The sequence below is a fragment of the Anser cygnoides genome, chromosome 3 (assembly GCF_040182565.1).
Source record: "Anser cygnoides isolate HZ-2024a breed goose chromosome 3, Taihu_goose_T2T_genome, whole genome shotgun sequence".
NCBI lineage: Eukaryota > Metazoa > Chordata > Aves > Anseriformes > Anatidae > Anser > Anser cygnoides.
Window position 1 is genome coordinate 105,356,404 of NC_089875.1, and position 15,308 is coordinate 105,371,711.

At 43.7% G+C, this 15,308-nt stretch overlaps 1 protein-coding gene across 3 annotated transcripts in view; it reads left to right on the plus strand.

Annotated features, from left to right (window-relative positions):
• The first annotated feature begins 1,013 nt into the window (after positions 1 to 1,013).
• The window catches only part of RNF144A (ring finger protein 144A), a 61,888-nt gene continuing 47,593 nt past the window's right edge, over positions 1,014 to 15,308 (plus strand). Inside the window, exon 1 of one of the 3 annotated variants that reach the window (XM_048078573.2) lies at positions 1,014 to 1,216. The gene's annotated coding sequence lies outside the window, so the exon portion shown is untranslated. Of the gene's footprint in view, positions 1,217 to 1,249; positions 1,517 to 15,308 lie in introns of those variants that run through there. The other 2 variants (XM_048078570.2, XM_048078572.2) reach the window with 2 other exon arrangements.

The window sequence follows — 15,308 nt, forward strand, 5'->3', positions numbered from 1 at the left end:
GGCAGCATCTAGGCCGCAGTGGAGAACAATGGTGGTGATTCTCCTCGTGATGAAAAGCATTCGTTATATGCCTGAGTGGACTGTGCCGTGCTGGGGGAAGAGAAAATACATTGTGCTGTTCAGATGACAGCCATTACAAAAGTCACAACCGTCCATAAATATCCCGGGAGAAACAGATTGTCTTCTCTCATGGTAAATAAGAGAGAAACCTCGTCAGGTTGGAGGAGGAGTAAAGACAAGAGGCTTCTCGGGCTCATCTCCTTGTCTTCAGGCTGTACTATGAACTGTTTCATGTACCAGGCAACCCAAAAAGGCACTTTCAGCAGTAATTTATTGTGTGTGTGTTGGAAGCTTAGCATTTTTTCCATCTTGCTTTTGCCTTTTTTCTCCACATTCTAGTGTCGGGCAGGTGCCTGGGCGTAGAGCCACAGCGAGACGCTGTTCCCTACCCCAATCCCAGGGGTGCAGTACTGCCCTCACCCCTCACTCAGGGCAGGGCAAAGGCTGCGTGGCAGTAAATCAGCCAGACACCTGCAGACCATCTCAGTGCTTTTCCTTTGTGTCTCCCTGCGTTACAGAAGAAAACCATGCTAAGGGCATAAACCAACAACAGGAAAGCATCTGTTTATTTATTTATTTATTTATTTATTTAGGTAAATAATGCTTGCAAAACAGCAGCTTGCCAACCAGCCGTGACCATCATGGTTTCCTTCCTTTTCTCACAAGCAAGGCTGAAAACCCTTCCTTTGTAAACTCCACAAAGGTTTGTACATCTCTCCCTGGCACGAGCTGGGACGACCTAAGCCGCGACCAAAGGGGGCATGAAGGAAGGGCAGCAGCTCGGCACGGTTCGGCTCGGCTCGGAACACCTCCGGGAACTCTCCGCCGGCTGCCAACCGGGGAAACCCCCGGTATCCCCGCGGCCTCCGTGCCGGGAGGCGCCTCCCGGGGCCGCCAGGGGTCGCCGCAGCGGGGCGGCCGCTTCAAAGCGGGCGGGCGGCAGCAAATGGCGCCCGCCCCCGCCCCACCCCGCTCCACCTCACGCCGGAGAAAAGCCCGGGAGCGGCGCTCGCCTCACGCGCCGAGGGGGAGACCATGCCTCGGGTGGCGGCGGCGGAGGAGGTGGTGGTGGCTCTGGTGGCGGCGTCCGGCCGCGGCTCCACGGGATAGCGTCGCGCACCTCGCCACCCTTCCCGGCCGAGGCTGCAGCGGCGCGGTAAGGGCGAGGCGGGGGTGCTGCGGGGTGCCCTGTGTGGGGTCGGTGTGTGGGGTCCCCGCTCTCCCCACGTCCCCCAGATCCCTTTTTATCAAGGGATCTGCTCGATCCTCCTCCGCGGCCTCCTCCGAGGGGGCGACGGGGCGCGGCGTCGCGGCCCTGCCCGGGTGCCCCGGTGTCGCCGGGGGCTGGCTGTGGGACGAGCGCTCCGATCCGGAGGTGACAGCCGCCGGCCGGGTAGTCGCGATAAATCGCGGGCTGCGACAGAGCGAGGGCTGCCGGCAGCGGTGCGGCTCCCAGGTAACGAAAGCAGTTCCTTGCACTTGCCTGTTTTCTGTTCTGCGATTTACAGAAATGAGCTAAACCTCCGTGGGGCAGCCCAGTGCCCTTGGGACGCGACGGCTGCTCTGGGAGAGGGTTTTAAAAAAAAAAAAAAAAGCACCCCAAAACCACCCAAACAAAGCGGCACGTGGAGTGACATCCTCATCTTATGTTCTCAGGAGGCAAAGTGTGCCGTGCGGGGGGAAATTGTGTTGTTTGGGTCTCCGGGGTGAAAAAGTAGTAGTTGGAGATCTCTTTTCTGGCTTGTAATTCTTCCTTCATTCACTGCAATTAAGAGAGGCTGCCATTGATATAAATATATATTTTTCAGGTGTCAGAAGAAACAATATACGTGATAAGGGTGCTGTCCTTTCAGCCAGTCCCCCAGTGTCCCTTGAAACCAAGATTATCTTCATGAAATATCAGGCCCTGTATCACTTTCTTTTTATATCTTCTAAAGAAGTGGAACAGGGAGTGTCAGGGGGGCAGGCTGGTGGGAGAAGATGCAAGCTGCTTGCATTTCCCCTGTGTTCTTGGAAATGCTCTTGTTCCTCCCCTAGAACAAATTATTCTGTGTTCTACAATAAGGGTGATTTATAAATAGATCCGTTTGTTTGTATTGTTTGTGGTGTAGCCAAACAACTGTTTATGTTGTGAAATGGGATTGCTTCATTGTACGTTAGTTTATCAGTGCTGACCCAGAAATGGCTGCAGCTGAAGTTGCAATGTTCTTGGGCAGAGTGCTACTGGAAATTACATCAGTTCCAGTTGTCTGGTGATAAAACTTGTGGTTGCTGCCCTTTTCTTTGCCTGTGTGTGTTTTCTTTGTGGACCTGAGATCTAGTGAAGGGTGGGATGGGGAGAAGGACGGAGTGTGGGGATGCTCAGGGCAGATTTGTGCCTTTAAAGAAAGTGCTTTGTTGGTACCTCGAAGGATCTTTACAGCATAGGAGAATTTGGATGACTATCTCGTGATAATGTTAGGCAGTCAGTCAAACTGGCCTGACTTGAAGTTTGTTACATACAGAACAGAAGCAAGATTAAATGAAAGAGTAGGGAGGGGAAAAAATTCCTTTTGTTTAGGAGCTAGTTGAATAAGACATTATTTTTTTTTCCCCCTTGGGATGAAGTTCTGTTCCTTCACTCCTCCTTTCCCTGGCCATCGTGTCTCATTATCCTCTTGTGCAATTGGAATATTGGTCATGATGGGGAGAAACCATCTGTGCTTGAAATAAGAGTACGATGTTTCAGTCTGATTTAACTTCTTTGATTGAGACGTCCTTTAGGTAAAACAGAGTTGATTTTTGTCCTTTCTGAATCACCCTGATTCCTATTCTAGGAGCTGCTAGACCAAATCATGTGTTTATTGTGTACAAGCTATTGTAGACTTTTGCCCTTGAAGCATAGTCTAGTTTTGAGTAGTCTTCATTACAGTCTGGATTTCACATATTTTGGCATTTTAAAGTGCTAAATGGGGGGGCAAGGGGAAAGGAAGAGATGTCTTTAACTGTTTTTGTTTTTAACACTTTTTTCAAGAAATAGATTCCAAGTCTTTGTTACATTTTGTGTGTTTTTTTTTTAAATTTTATTTTTCAAATAACTTCTGACAACTTTCCTTTCAGTTAAGCCAAAGGACAAGACTGCTGACTTAACCATGAGTTTTGGCTGCAGTGCCATACTGAGGGTATGAATGGCTTCAGTGTATCTGCTGTATTTACAAGAATGCTCTCATAGGCTGGCAGAAAACTGTTGTTTGCCCTTCCTGTGCTGATTCAGGGTAAAATAACAACTCCAGTCGTCCTGTAGCTTGGTCTACGTGTGTAGACCCTTTCTGCCCCAGAGGGCTGGTGTAGCAGGGGAGTTAGAACATGTTAGTTTCTTGTCGTGTTTCCTGTGGAGTTGTATTGATAGGCAGCTGTAAGTAGTCTGTGGTTTGATTACCAGACTTGCTTTTAACTGCATGTCTTTTCTTATATCTTGAGTTACAAAAAGGAAATGCAAAACTGTTACAAAGAAACTCACCACTCAGTTTGGTTTGGTAATTCTGCTATGCACAGCTTAAGCCGTGGTCAGCTCTCCTTTTTATAAGACATGATCCCTTCCTATTTGCCCCTGCAGAAAGGAGCTCATAACGTTCATCTTTCATTTTCCTTTTGAAGGAGGTGAGACAAGAAGATCATAAAGATATATATTTTTTCCTAGTTCTGATGCCTGTGCTGTGCAGAGCTGTTGGAAATACTCTTGCTTCTCTGGCTGCAAAGTAATGGGAATGATTTTCTATTTTATGATCTACATGCTTCACATCATATCAGAAATGCTTTCAGTTCTTACACATGTGCAGTCATTGGATGCTGGAGCTGACTGCTTTTAAAAGTTGGTTTTCAAATAGCTTGATTGTGTGCTGATGGTGATATTTCAGGGTGGTACTGTAAGTGGACTTCCTCAAAAAACTGAAGAAAATGAGGAACAGAGAAAGTGAAACAATATCTGGTACTTCCTATTTACTGTGAGAAAGAAAGTCTTAATCAGATGGTTCTAGTCTTGCCAAGACAATAGTATTTCTTTTCTGTAGGATCACTTCCAGTGTTTCAAAGAATAGCAAGCAGTAGCTTGTTACATTGCAAGACTTGGCTATGTTATCTTCCAGGTACCACTATGTGAGTTTAATGAAGCTACGTCCTGTTCATATTGAATGGAAACAATTTAAGGTGGAAGAGGTGGACTAAAGCTTACCTCATACTACCTTTTTCCACCACATAATATCCAAAGGATCATCTGAAATACTTGAGGATGAAGATGGGTCTTGCAGGTTGTCTGGACAATAAGATGCAGATTTTGTATGTTCAGGCATGAGTTTATTGCTGTATACAAGTGCTCAGTTTTGTTTGCACTGATCACAGCTTTGCTGTTGAGCACCTGGGTTTGGAATCTTCGCATTTGCTTTTGAATTTCACTTGAGAAATTCTGCTGATGATCCAGTTTCTGGAGTGTATGTATGTGTGTGAATATATATGTGTATTTATATAAACTTTTCCCCTGGAATTTCTCTAAACAGTGTCTGGAAGGGGGCTGACCTGGCAGAGCTGTCAACAGCAACTGAATACTGTCCCACCCCCACTAGCTTTCCCAAAGCACTGCTTATCCTGATCTCTCTGGTGCCTTTCTCTTTTGCAGCACATTGCCCTTGAGGTACGTCCCCTCCAGATTTGGATATGCTGATCACAAAGCTTTAGTTTTGCTGACCAGTGCAGGCTGGGAGCAGCCTCCTCCTGTGGCTGTTGTTGGTACATGCAAACCGTGACAGCCCCCTGGTCCTGGTGGGGTGGCAGACATGGCGAGGTCAGCGAGGCTGTGCAGAGCACCTCTACCTACCCAAATGCCTCCTTATTCTGGGGTGACAGACGGGGTCACGAGGAGAGTGGGTGCCTCAGCAGGGTGGTGAGTGGAGATGTCATTGTCTATTTCATAGCTACCCCAATGTAGCTGCCAGGGCAGGAAACTGAACTCTACCTAAGCCAGCACACCTTTGAGCTTGTTTGTATATAGTTTTTAGGAACTGATGAAACAAATGCAATACAGTACTCTGTGAACTTGGTTACACTACTATGAAGGTGTTCACATCACAATTGCCTTAAGAAATATGGGCCTGATGTCATAGGCAATGTTCATGTCCTCTTGGGAGGAAAATAAATGTTATTTTAATCTGTTTTTCTTCTACTGCTACTTAAAGAAGGAGTTTTCTCTTAATTTCTCTAAACTGATATTGAGAAATTCATGCATCCAGACAGAATCAGAGCAAAGCCCTGTGATTTGAGTGGCTAGGTTTACATTTTCAGTAACGGCAATGAAAATTCAAGACCAAGCTATTTGCAGTCAGTGCATATATTATTAGCCTGGCTTTCTAAGAAAATAGAGATTATGTACAACTCCCTCTGTGAATGTCTGTCTTTCACTGTAGCTCTTAATAACTTTTAAACCTTTTGACTAATTCCAGTTACATTTGCAAGAGGGGTAGAAGCTTATCTCCAGTGAACCCACCAGTTGTCTGACAGTAGGCAGCCTGAGCAGATGGAGAGATCGCTGTAGAAGGAGCTGCTGCAGCCTGAACTCTTCCTACCACCCTGACATACGTGCCTAGGAAACTGTATTTTGCTGTCTCAGTTCCTTAGAAAATAACTTATGTTATACTGCTATTTTAATTTTTTTGACCTTACCTCAAATCAAACTATTACTTCCTCCTTGGATATTTTAAATATGGAGGAAGAGCAGGTATTTAATTTTAGTGTTTAGCCCCAGATTACTTTATAATACTGCAGAAAGTGCATGATGGGGGGCATGGGACTAGAACCCCAAGTTTTCCTTAATTGTATTATAATGTACTTCAGATATTATGCTTCTCATAATGTTAATTCCATTTTGTTAAAATAGCTATTTTAACTTGCTTCCTCCTTTTGTTAGTGTTTTCTTGCAGTAATGATTCATTAGAGACCCAGAAGCTTCAAGGATTTTTGTAGCTGTCTTTTATAAGGACTGTTCCCTGAATGGAGCATGTCGTGTGACAGGACACAAACTGATACACTTCAGTTTTATTTCCTTATTTCTCATTTGTATTTGTTTTGTGTAAATACAGTCTGGTTTGCTTGTCTCTTTTGCTCACCAGTACCTGTTAAATACATTTTCTTGTCTTCTGTTTCTTTCTTCATGGTAGTTTGATTAATGTTATGTCATCATCTTCCTTCACATACAATGTATTTCTTGTCATGTGTTTGGAACCTAGAACACCCACTTTCTTCAGATTAATAATACGTTACTTTTACCTTTGTGTCCTGTCCTTTCTTAATTTTGTGGGGAAAAGTGCTGACCAAAAGTACACATTGAGGATATGTTTAAGATGTGTATGATTTTGTGAAGAGGCAATAATCCATATTCAGTTTTTGGAGAGAGGGGAAAACAAACATGCATACATGCAAAAAATGCAACCCCCCTTTTAATAAACCTTTTCATTTTTTTATTCCTTATGCTCTTTGTATTTCTGCTATTTGTTGACATCTTGGATCTTGAAGTTTGCAGGTGACACTTCTCTCTACTGTAAATTAGTAGGTCACGTTTGCGTCAGCGATCGTTCCGTATTTGTGTGTGTAGCTTTCTAGCAAAGATGTAGTGGGAACATCCACCAGGTTTTACTTGCTGCAGCTGGAAAGCTGGGAGTGGTGGGACGGCCATGGTCACTGCTGCAGGATGCTTGTGCCAGCTCTGAAGAGGTGTTTGTGCTCACAGCATCCCGAGGCCTGGCCTGGGCTGATCCTCAGGACCAGACTTGCCATCTGTGCAGTCAGGCGTGCTTGCAGGGCTGCCTGGGAAAGTACGGGAGGGCTCCTGATGGATCAGGGTGACACCAAGCAGCTAAGTCACGTGTATGCGGAGTAAGCGGGTAAGCCTGTTGGGCTCTGGCTTGCTCCTGAGGCCACTGCTGCGGTCAGCCTTCATGCCACGGGTAGGCTGCAGGTGGAACAGAGTTTGCAACTCTTCTTGCTGACTGCTGGGAGGTAAAACCTCTGAAAGCCATTAAGCACAGTATGATGGTGACCTTTGTAGTTACTGTGTACTGACACTAACCACTTCCTAAGGGTGCGGCATGCGTTATCTCATCTGCAGCTCAGATTGTAAACAGTTACAAGCCCAGAAGTTCATGCTCTTCATCTGCTCGTGTTCACCTGTAGGGTGTAAGTTTATCTCAGGGCTTCAAGCTAGCTTGTTTATCTTTCAAGTGACATGACAATCGGTGGCCTTGGGGAATGTTATGCTGGGCGTGTTTGTGCTGTGTGTCTTGCACTAAGCAGTGCTGCTGAGCCTGGCAACTGTCCATGCTGTTGTTGGCTCCAGTACGTTTGTTTGGTCCTGCCCTGTACTTTGGAGCTGTATGACTGAGAGGGAGCCCATCTCCACTATGTGATTTTATCCTTCTCTCTGCTGCAGTTTCTCATCTTTGCTGCTTGCCTGAGCAAAAGCCACCAGGACTTGGCTGGCATCAAATGGCTTCCCTTACTGAGCATCATACTTGGTGGTATTCTGAGTACATAGTGCCCCACACTTATCTCCTTTCTTCCACGATGTGATATCCTGTGGGAACAGAAGTCTCAGACATGGGCTTTGTATAGATTTGTCTGAAAATCCATTCCCAAGTACTTCAATGGCTGTTATTTAGGGTGAAGTATGTAATTCTTGCTTGTTTTCCTGTGCCCTCTGCATCTGTGAAGAGGCATGTTAGTAGGATGATAACCCACTTTTCTTTCATCTTTTGTTTCAGGTTGACATTGTTTGAAAAATCTAACTTGAGAGGGAGCAAAATCTAGTTCTAGCTTCAGTTCACGTTGGATATTTAGTTTAAAATCAGGTTATGACAAATCCTTAGACGACTCATAAATCCGAAAAGTGTGATAGTCTTTTTAGCAAACTGTCAGTTAGCGCTAAATATTTTCACCAGTCATTTCACATTTCCATTAGCTCCTTAAACAGCTGAGGTTCACAGATTTGAATGGAATATAATGTTTATGGCTGTGTTCCCTGCCTTTCAATTTAGACTACTGCTTTGAAGCTTTATTGTAGTTAGAGGTAGATGTGTTTTCAAAAAGTTGATCGTGCGTTTGATTTCTGTTGTCTGAAAGATCTGCGTGGCTTATCTTTTCCCTTGTCCCCCTCCATGATTCTACTATACTGGTCTCCAGACCAACACTGGCCTGTTTGTTATCTTTCTTTGATGGAAATTGTTGCATTTGAATGGATGGGTTGGTGTAGCTGTAAGCAAGGGAACAGGAATCAAAGAATCATGGAATATCCTGAGTTGGAAGGGACTCTAAGGATCACTGAGTCCAACTCCTGGGTCAGCACAGGACCACCCCAAAATCAGACCTTATGTGTGAATTCATTGTCCAAATGCTTCTTAAACTCTGGCAGGCTTGGTGCCATGACCACTGCCCTGGGGAGCCTGTCCCAGTGCCCGACCACCCTCTGTGTGCAGAACCTTTCCCTAACACCCAGCCTGACCCTCCCCTGTCCCAGCTCCATGCCATTCCCTCGGGTCCTGTCGCTGTCCCCAGAGAGCAGAGCTCAGCGCCTGCCCCTCCGCTCCCCTCGTGAGGGAGCTGCAGGCCGCCATGAGGCCTCCCCTCAGCCTGCTCTGCTCTGGGCTGAGCAAACCAAGGGACCTCAGCCACTCCTCATGCGTCTTCCCCTCTAGACCCTTCAAAGGATGCTCTCTAATAGCTTTATGTCCCTCTGATACTGTGGGGCCCAGAACTGCACACAGTGCTCGAGGTGAGACCGCAGCAGCGCAGAGTGGGAGAGTGGAGGCTGAGGGAGGGTTGACCCATCACGTCCCCTTATCGTGCCAATAAAAGCGTTACACTTTTTCTGGCAAGCAAACCTACAGCTTCAGGAGGGATCGCTGGAAGGCAGCAGGGACACTTGGGATTCCTGCTTTTTTCCTCTCACCTTTTCTCATATAACTTCAGTTCTCACCCCTTGAGGCTGATGTGCTCTTTTCATTGAAATAACTGGGTATTTTTCACTGTGATACCATCAGATTCTAATCTTCAAGTGTGAAAGAAGGACAAAGATGGTGCTCTTCTCTCTTCTTTTTGAGTAACAGCTTTTGTGCTGCCCTAGACAGTGTTAACTAAAACTACAACTCAGAGAGGGCCAGAGTAAACCAGTATGTGGATGTGCACATCTGTATGTACTATCAAAGTCACCTTAATGGACATGAAAATCCACTTACCTTCTAAATATGTAGGGAGCTTTCATATGTGACTTTAATATGTGTGACATGGGAATTGTCGAGTACTGCTGTTTGATGGTTTTGAAGAACTTGGAATATCTAGAGTTTGATGTGAAAGACGAAATCCTTGTTCTGTCTCAAATTCTTTGCAGTGAAAGTAACTTAGGGGAAGCAGGCTTAGAAGAACGATGCACATTCCTGCCTATGCTATCTTAAATGAGGACATGAGATATAGGCACATCATATTTTAATGCATGTAAAAATGTTTAAGAGGGCTTCAATAGCTCTGTCTTCTGTGGTGCATCATTATATGCTTAGGGATTCTAAGTGTGTCAAATTGACTTTTTCTTTAATTTAGGTGGCTTATGCCATTTATAATTAATATAGAGCTACGGTGTTCAGAACTCTGCAGGGATCAGAGAATATTTTGTGATTTGCCTGAGGTTTTTTCAAAATACAATGTTCTCATATTTCTCTAAAACCTTCTCTAAGTTTGTTTTTAATAATAGTAATAATAATTTAAAAAAAAAAGCACTTCAATTTCTTTTTCTATTCAGCACTCATTCAGTACGTTGAAACAGATAAAAATAGGATATATTTTAAATACGGATGGTTTGCATGAATTATTTCCTGAAAGAAGTACTTGTTGGTTTTTAATGTTGCTATTTCCTATGGACGTTAACGGTTAACTAATTTAATGGAACTGTCAAAGAAAACAAGATGTGAGCTGCTCAGAAAAGAAGAATGCAAATACAGTTAAATAAAGTGGTTCTCCTCTGAATGCAGTATGCTTAGGCAGGTGTAATCTATTCTGGGTATGTACCACATATGCAAAGCACATAAACACAAAGAGTGGCTTCAGGGCAGTCTGTCTCAAAATAAACGACTCTTGGGCATATGGTGGTACACATTAAAAGTTCATATACTTGAAGATGTAAAGACTTGAGTATATGTAAATGAGTGAGCAGTGCTGTACGGCAGGGAAGACTGGAGTTAGTTCAGAGCCTTCTTGGAGGATCGTCTGGTGTTAGCAGTGGAGGCAGTCAGCCTGAATGAGGGCCTTTATTGCCATGGCGTTATGAATTACAGCATTGCATACCATGCTCTAAATGAGTAACAGCGTACACAGAGAAGGGGTTGTGTACTCTGTGTACAGCGCTGTATTTTCCTTACCATGGTTCTTGTTCAGATCATTGCCATCTTCTTTTACACCCTCCCTTTCCCTGTGTTCTTGAGTATTTGTCTGTGTAGGGGATTTGTTTTGGTTTTTGTTTGCTTGTTTTGAGGCTAAATATTAAATTTGAGGCAGAAAATTAGAAGATAAATTCCCTATGTAACTCCCTTTACCATCAGAGGACCATTGTTCTCTCAACAGTGCCTCTGGTAAGTGTACTGATACAGTACACTTAGACCAGACAACACCAGACATGGGAAGAGCAATGACAGTCACTGTACAGTTTCCATCCTACAGGTGTGGGGAGAGTACCCCCAACAAAATACCACTGCTATAGGGAGTGTGAATTTTGGGATAGCACTGTTCTACCAACTTCTCCCTTGCCTTCTTTGTTTTGGCAGTGCAGCTTCACTACCAGCCCAATTCTGTCTATATAGCTATAGGCTACATGAAATGCAGTTGTACTCCTGTTAAAATCCCATAGTATGTGAACAGCTTGTGGTCCAAAAGAAATTACTCCATATATTTCTGTTCACCTAGTCAGTTTGGTGTGCTCAAGTTTCAAGACAGAATGTAAGTGCTTCAGGGCTGCAGAAATAAGAATCTATAGTATTTAAAAATTTCCTTCATAAAGTATCCTACTGAAGAACAGTAGTATTTTGTTATATATTTCAAAGTGTCTGAAATGAGTAGCAGTCTCTCTGTGACTGATTGTTGAAATGAGGTTAGGTTAAATCTGTGCAGAATTTTAGGTCAGCTTGAAGCTGCCCTTAAACAGTGGTTTAAGTGAATAATAACTTTGAGGAGTATTTGCAAATGGAGGAAGAAAAAAATTGCTTTATGTTCTCATACGTGTCTGAAGGATGGCTAGAAATTTTCCAAAATTCAGCCTTTTTCTTTTTTTACTTTATACTGCTTGGCACTTCCATCCAAATCATAGTCAAATTATTTTAATATTTCTCCTTAAAAAGCTAGACTACCAAGCCATATGGGAAATGCAAGTTTTTCCCCACATTGTATTCCAAATGTTTAAAGTGACATGCCTGCATCTTCCTTTTTATAGGAATCTATACAGTATCTCTTCAACTTAACTAAATTTAAAGAGCATTTGGAGGGATTACAAAACCTTCTACGGTACAATAAATATGCAACGCTGATTTCATTATGTTAACAGTAGCTTTTGAATGTTTGTTCTTCACTGGAGGGAAAAATAAATATAGGGAAGACACCTTCCGTTCCAACTTTTTAATGAGCAGGTGTGCGGGGGGAGTTGCCTTCTCATGAAGGCTTAATTGTGTGTGCTTTCCTATTACACATATGGTAAACCTGGTAGTTAAATACAAGTTAAGACCACCTCTTCTTATGAATCTAAAATGACAAGGCTTCTTTTGTAAGTGCATCCAGGAGTTAGCCGAGTAGTAATAGCTGTCAGGTTCAAAGTAGACCTGGTAATTAAATCTTCTGGTCTATCATGTTGGAAACTTATTACTCTTCCCTGTTTTCAGCACACACTATCTCATGTATTGGTGTGAACAGATCTATTAAAGCAGCTTCTCTCACTACTTTGAGCACTTCCATCTTCATGAAATTACATAGCTGCTTTCTGGAAGAAGCTTCCTAAAAGCTTCCCACGTGGGCTCTGATAAGAAAGCATCTTATTGTCATGAATCAGCTAGATGAATAACTGTTCAGCTGTGGTAGCCTGAGTAATATTTGCCAAGAGAGAATGATGTGGAATATGTATGGGGTAAAACAGAAGGGAAGAAAGGGAGGATTGTAGCAGGTGGGTAGCTTCAGACTCTGCTCCTGGGAGGCCATGGGAATTTCGCTTCTTGACTTGAAGGACGCACTGACACTGAAAACTCCTATAATTTTTTTCTGTGTATTAAATAGTACAGTTGCATCCTGTTTACGTGTTTCAAGATGTAACTCCTCTAGCACAGGGATCACAGGACTTGGGTTTGGTTGTGGCGCTGTGCTAAGCCGTGGTCACACCCTGTGACCAATGCATTGTGCCCCAGCTCCTCCGCTGCCTAAGGGGGTGATTGCTGCCAGGGGGTCTCATCTTCACCCTGCAATTCTTACCTTATTGACAGGATATGGCTGCCCAAATGCTGCCTCCTGACAACATCAAGGAAGCCAGTGAGGTTATTATGTTTTGCATAATCACACATTGTCCCCACCATAAGTAAAAGTGAGAATCCAAAGCTGAAATTGTGCATATAAACTGTCACATTTCATACTCTTTCCCATGTGTCCCTAAACTTTTGTCCTTGGACCCTGTGGCTTATGGGCCATGAGCTGTATCATCAGCTCTGACAGAGTGGAGTGGAGGGAGATGAGTTTCACGGCCGTTCATGCCTCCTGGCTACTCTTGGCTGACACAAAAAACAGATGAACCATGGGCTGTCACACAAATATAGAGCAGATCCTACAGCCTTTCTTTCCGCATCTGTCACTGGTCCTGTGCTGAGCCTGACACAGGTTTTCTAATTCTGCCTGTCAGCTTGTGGCTTTGTACAATGGAGCTTTCTTGTTGAGAGAGGCATTACAGCATGTCAGCAAAAACACAGTGGGTGAATGGAGCAGCAGCTGACTGGGAAATATTAACAAGTAGATGTCTGTGGGAAATAAACTGGGAATGAAGATGCTCCAGAAGGACTGGGCCTAGACCAGACAGCATTTCACAATTTCATTTTCTTAAGAAGAAGCCAATTATGCTGATTACCAGTCTGTCATTCCCAGATTTCAAAGATAACTAAGCAGCCACAGAAACAGATTTATTTTTAATGAGTGAAACTGAATGTAGGTACGCAGGATGTTGCTGAATGCAGTCAAATTTCTTAGTGAAAAGTTTTCTGGACATCCATAGTACAGGAGACAGACGCTTGGAAGGCAGGAGCTCTGCAAAGATTCAAAGGAACGTACTGGATATAGAACTTCATTTAAGGTACCATTGTTAGAAGGAGTGCAGAGAGGGCCAGGGATTAAATTATCCTTGGCTGGGATTTGTAAAACAAATAATTTTCTCTTTGCACAGCATTAATGACAGTAATACACAAATTCTGCATCTGGTCCTAGTATTCACATCTTTAAAAGGTCTTTTTAAAACTCGTAGGAGGGATAGAAAAAGAGCCACAAAGATTATTAGTGCTGAAACAACTCCTGGTAATGATTTAATGGGGAAAGGATGAATTATTAACACCTTTTATTTACCCCTGCTTTTCTCTTTTATGGATCCTTGTCCAGGTAGTTTTAGACAGGCTTCCTGTCATCCAAAGACAGATGCCTGAAATAGGTCAGATGGGTCGCTGTGTCAGGTGCATCCCTGTGCAATAGGGTGTCCTCCAGCACCAACAGAGCAATGTCATGAGGAGGGCTGATCAGAAATAGGCAGCTGGTTCTTCAAACATTACTGAAAAATGATCAGAAGAAAATGGGCTGAGAAGATTATTGAAATTGCAAAGGAGTTTTTATTGTTGTTTTTTGAGCAAATTAAACACATTAAAAAAGGGATTAAAGGGGTAAGGTGGCATGCAAGGAATATGATCATTTCTTTAGAAATACTTCTTAAAATCATATTTCATTGGTTGAAGCCCAAGAAAAGGAGGAAGATTTTGAGTGCCTGAGTAAGTATTTTGGTCGTCTGACTGATCAGAAAGAAAAGACTGTATTTTATGTATATTTATCCATGTTCTTTTTGCACGATCTAGGGAGGCTGGATCTCATTGCATACAATGCTCAGCCCACAGGCTGGGTGACTGGCAGGATGCTGGCTAATCAAGGAAGAGCCTCTTGGGAAAGCCTTGTGTGGGAGGGGAGATAAGAGCTTTGTCTTTCTCTGTGTAGAGATTAACCTAGTAGCTGGATATCTTCAGGAAAATGCCAGAGAGGAAGACTGAAATTTCTCCGTGGATACAGAGAGAGAGGCCTGCAATAGGAGGTAAATCCATGAGATCCCTCTGTAGAGAGGCTAGCTGAATTTTTGGGGCTGTAAGAAACAGGAGAGCACTGACAAAAGGAAATTGTTTCCTCGGGTTGCTCCTCCCTTTGAAAGACAAATGAGAGGACGTCCCAGGGAGGCAATATTGGTAGAGCAGTTCGTGGTGATAGTGGTAAGTGGTAAATAAGGTGCTGGCAAGGGGAAGGTTTTGAGAAGAGAGAGGGTCAGGAGACACCTGAGTCAGACTAAGCTGACTGATGCAATGGCTGAGAGTGCTGGCTAGGACAGGTTTTGTGAGAAGGAAAAACAAGGGCTGACAGGAGAGGAGCTGGAAAGCATGTGGGCAGGAGCTGTAGGAAGGGAGCTCACAGGCATCCCTCACCCAACTATCAGGAGACTGAGCACCGTAGTGCTGCCTTGACTAAGAAACTATCTTGTATTAACTTTTCTCCTACCTTCTTTTTTCCTCTTTCATTTTTCCCCTTCTTCCCATTTAGAGAGAAATATAACTTGAGTCACTGACTGAAGCTGAAGTAACTCTAAATGAAAAGAAGCTATAGCTCCCCAAACCAGTAAATTGCTCTTCTCACCATTAGAGAAAGCAGTAGATCTCTTGAAATGTCCAGACCTAGGCAGGTCACGTGCCCTGGAAGTATTTGTTAGCTATGTACAAGTTGCCTCACTTGCTTTTGGACTAGCTGGGAAATGGGTAACCTGCAAAATTCATGTCAACAAGCTAATGCATCCAGTGGGCCTTCCGACCTTCAAATCCAGGAAGCCACTTTCCTATTTTATAAGCAGACATACCACAATAAAAATAGATATGTTTGAAACTTTTTTTTTCCCTCCTAAAATGTCAGGAGAATGTGGGAAGAGG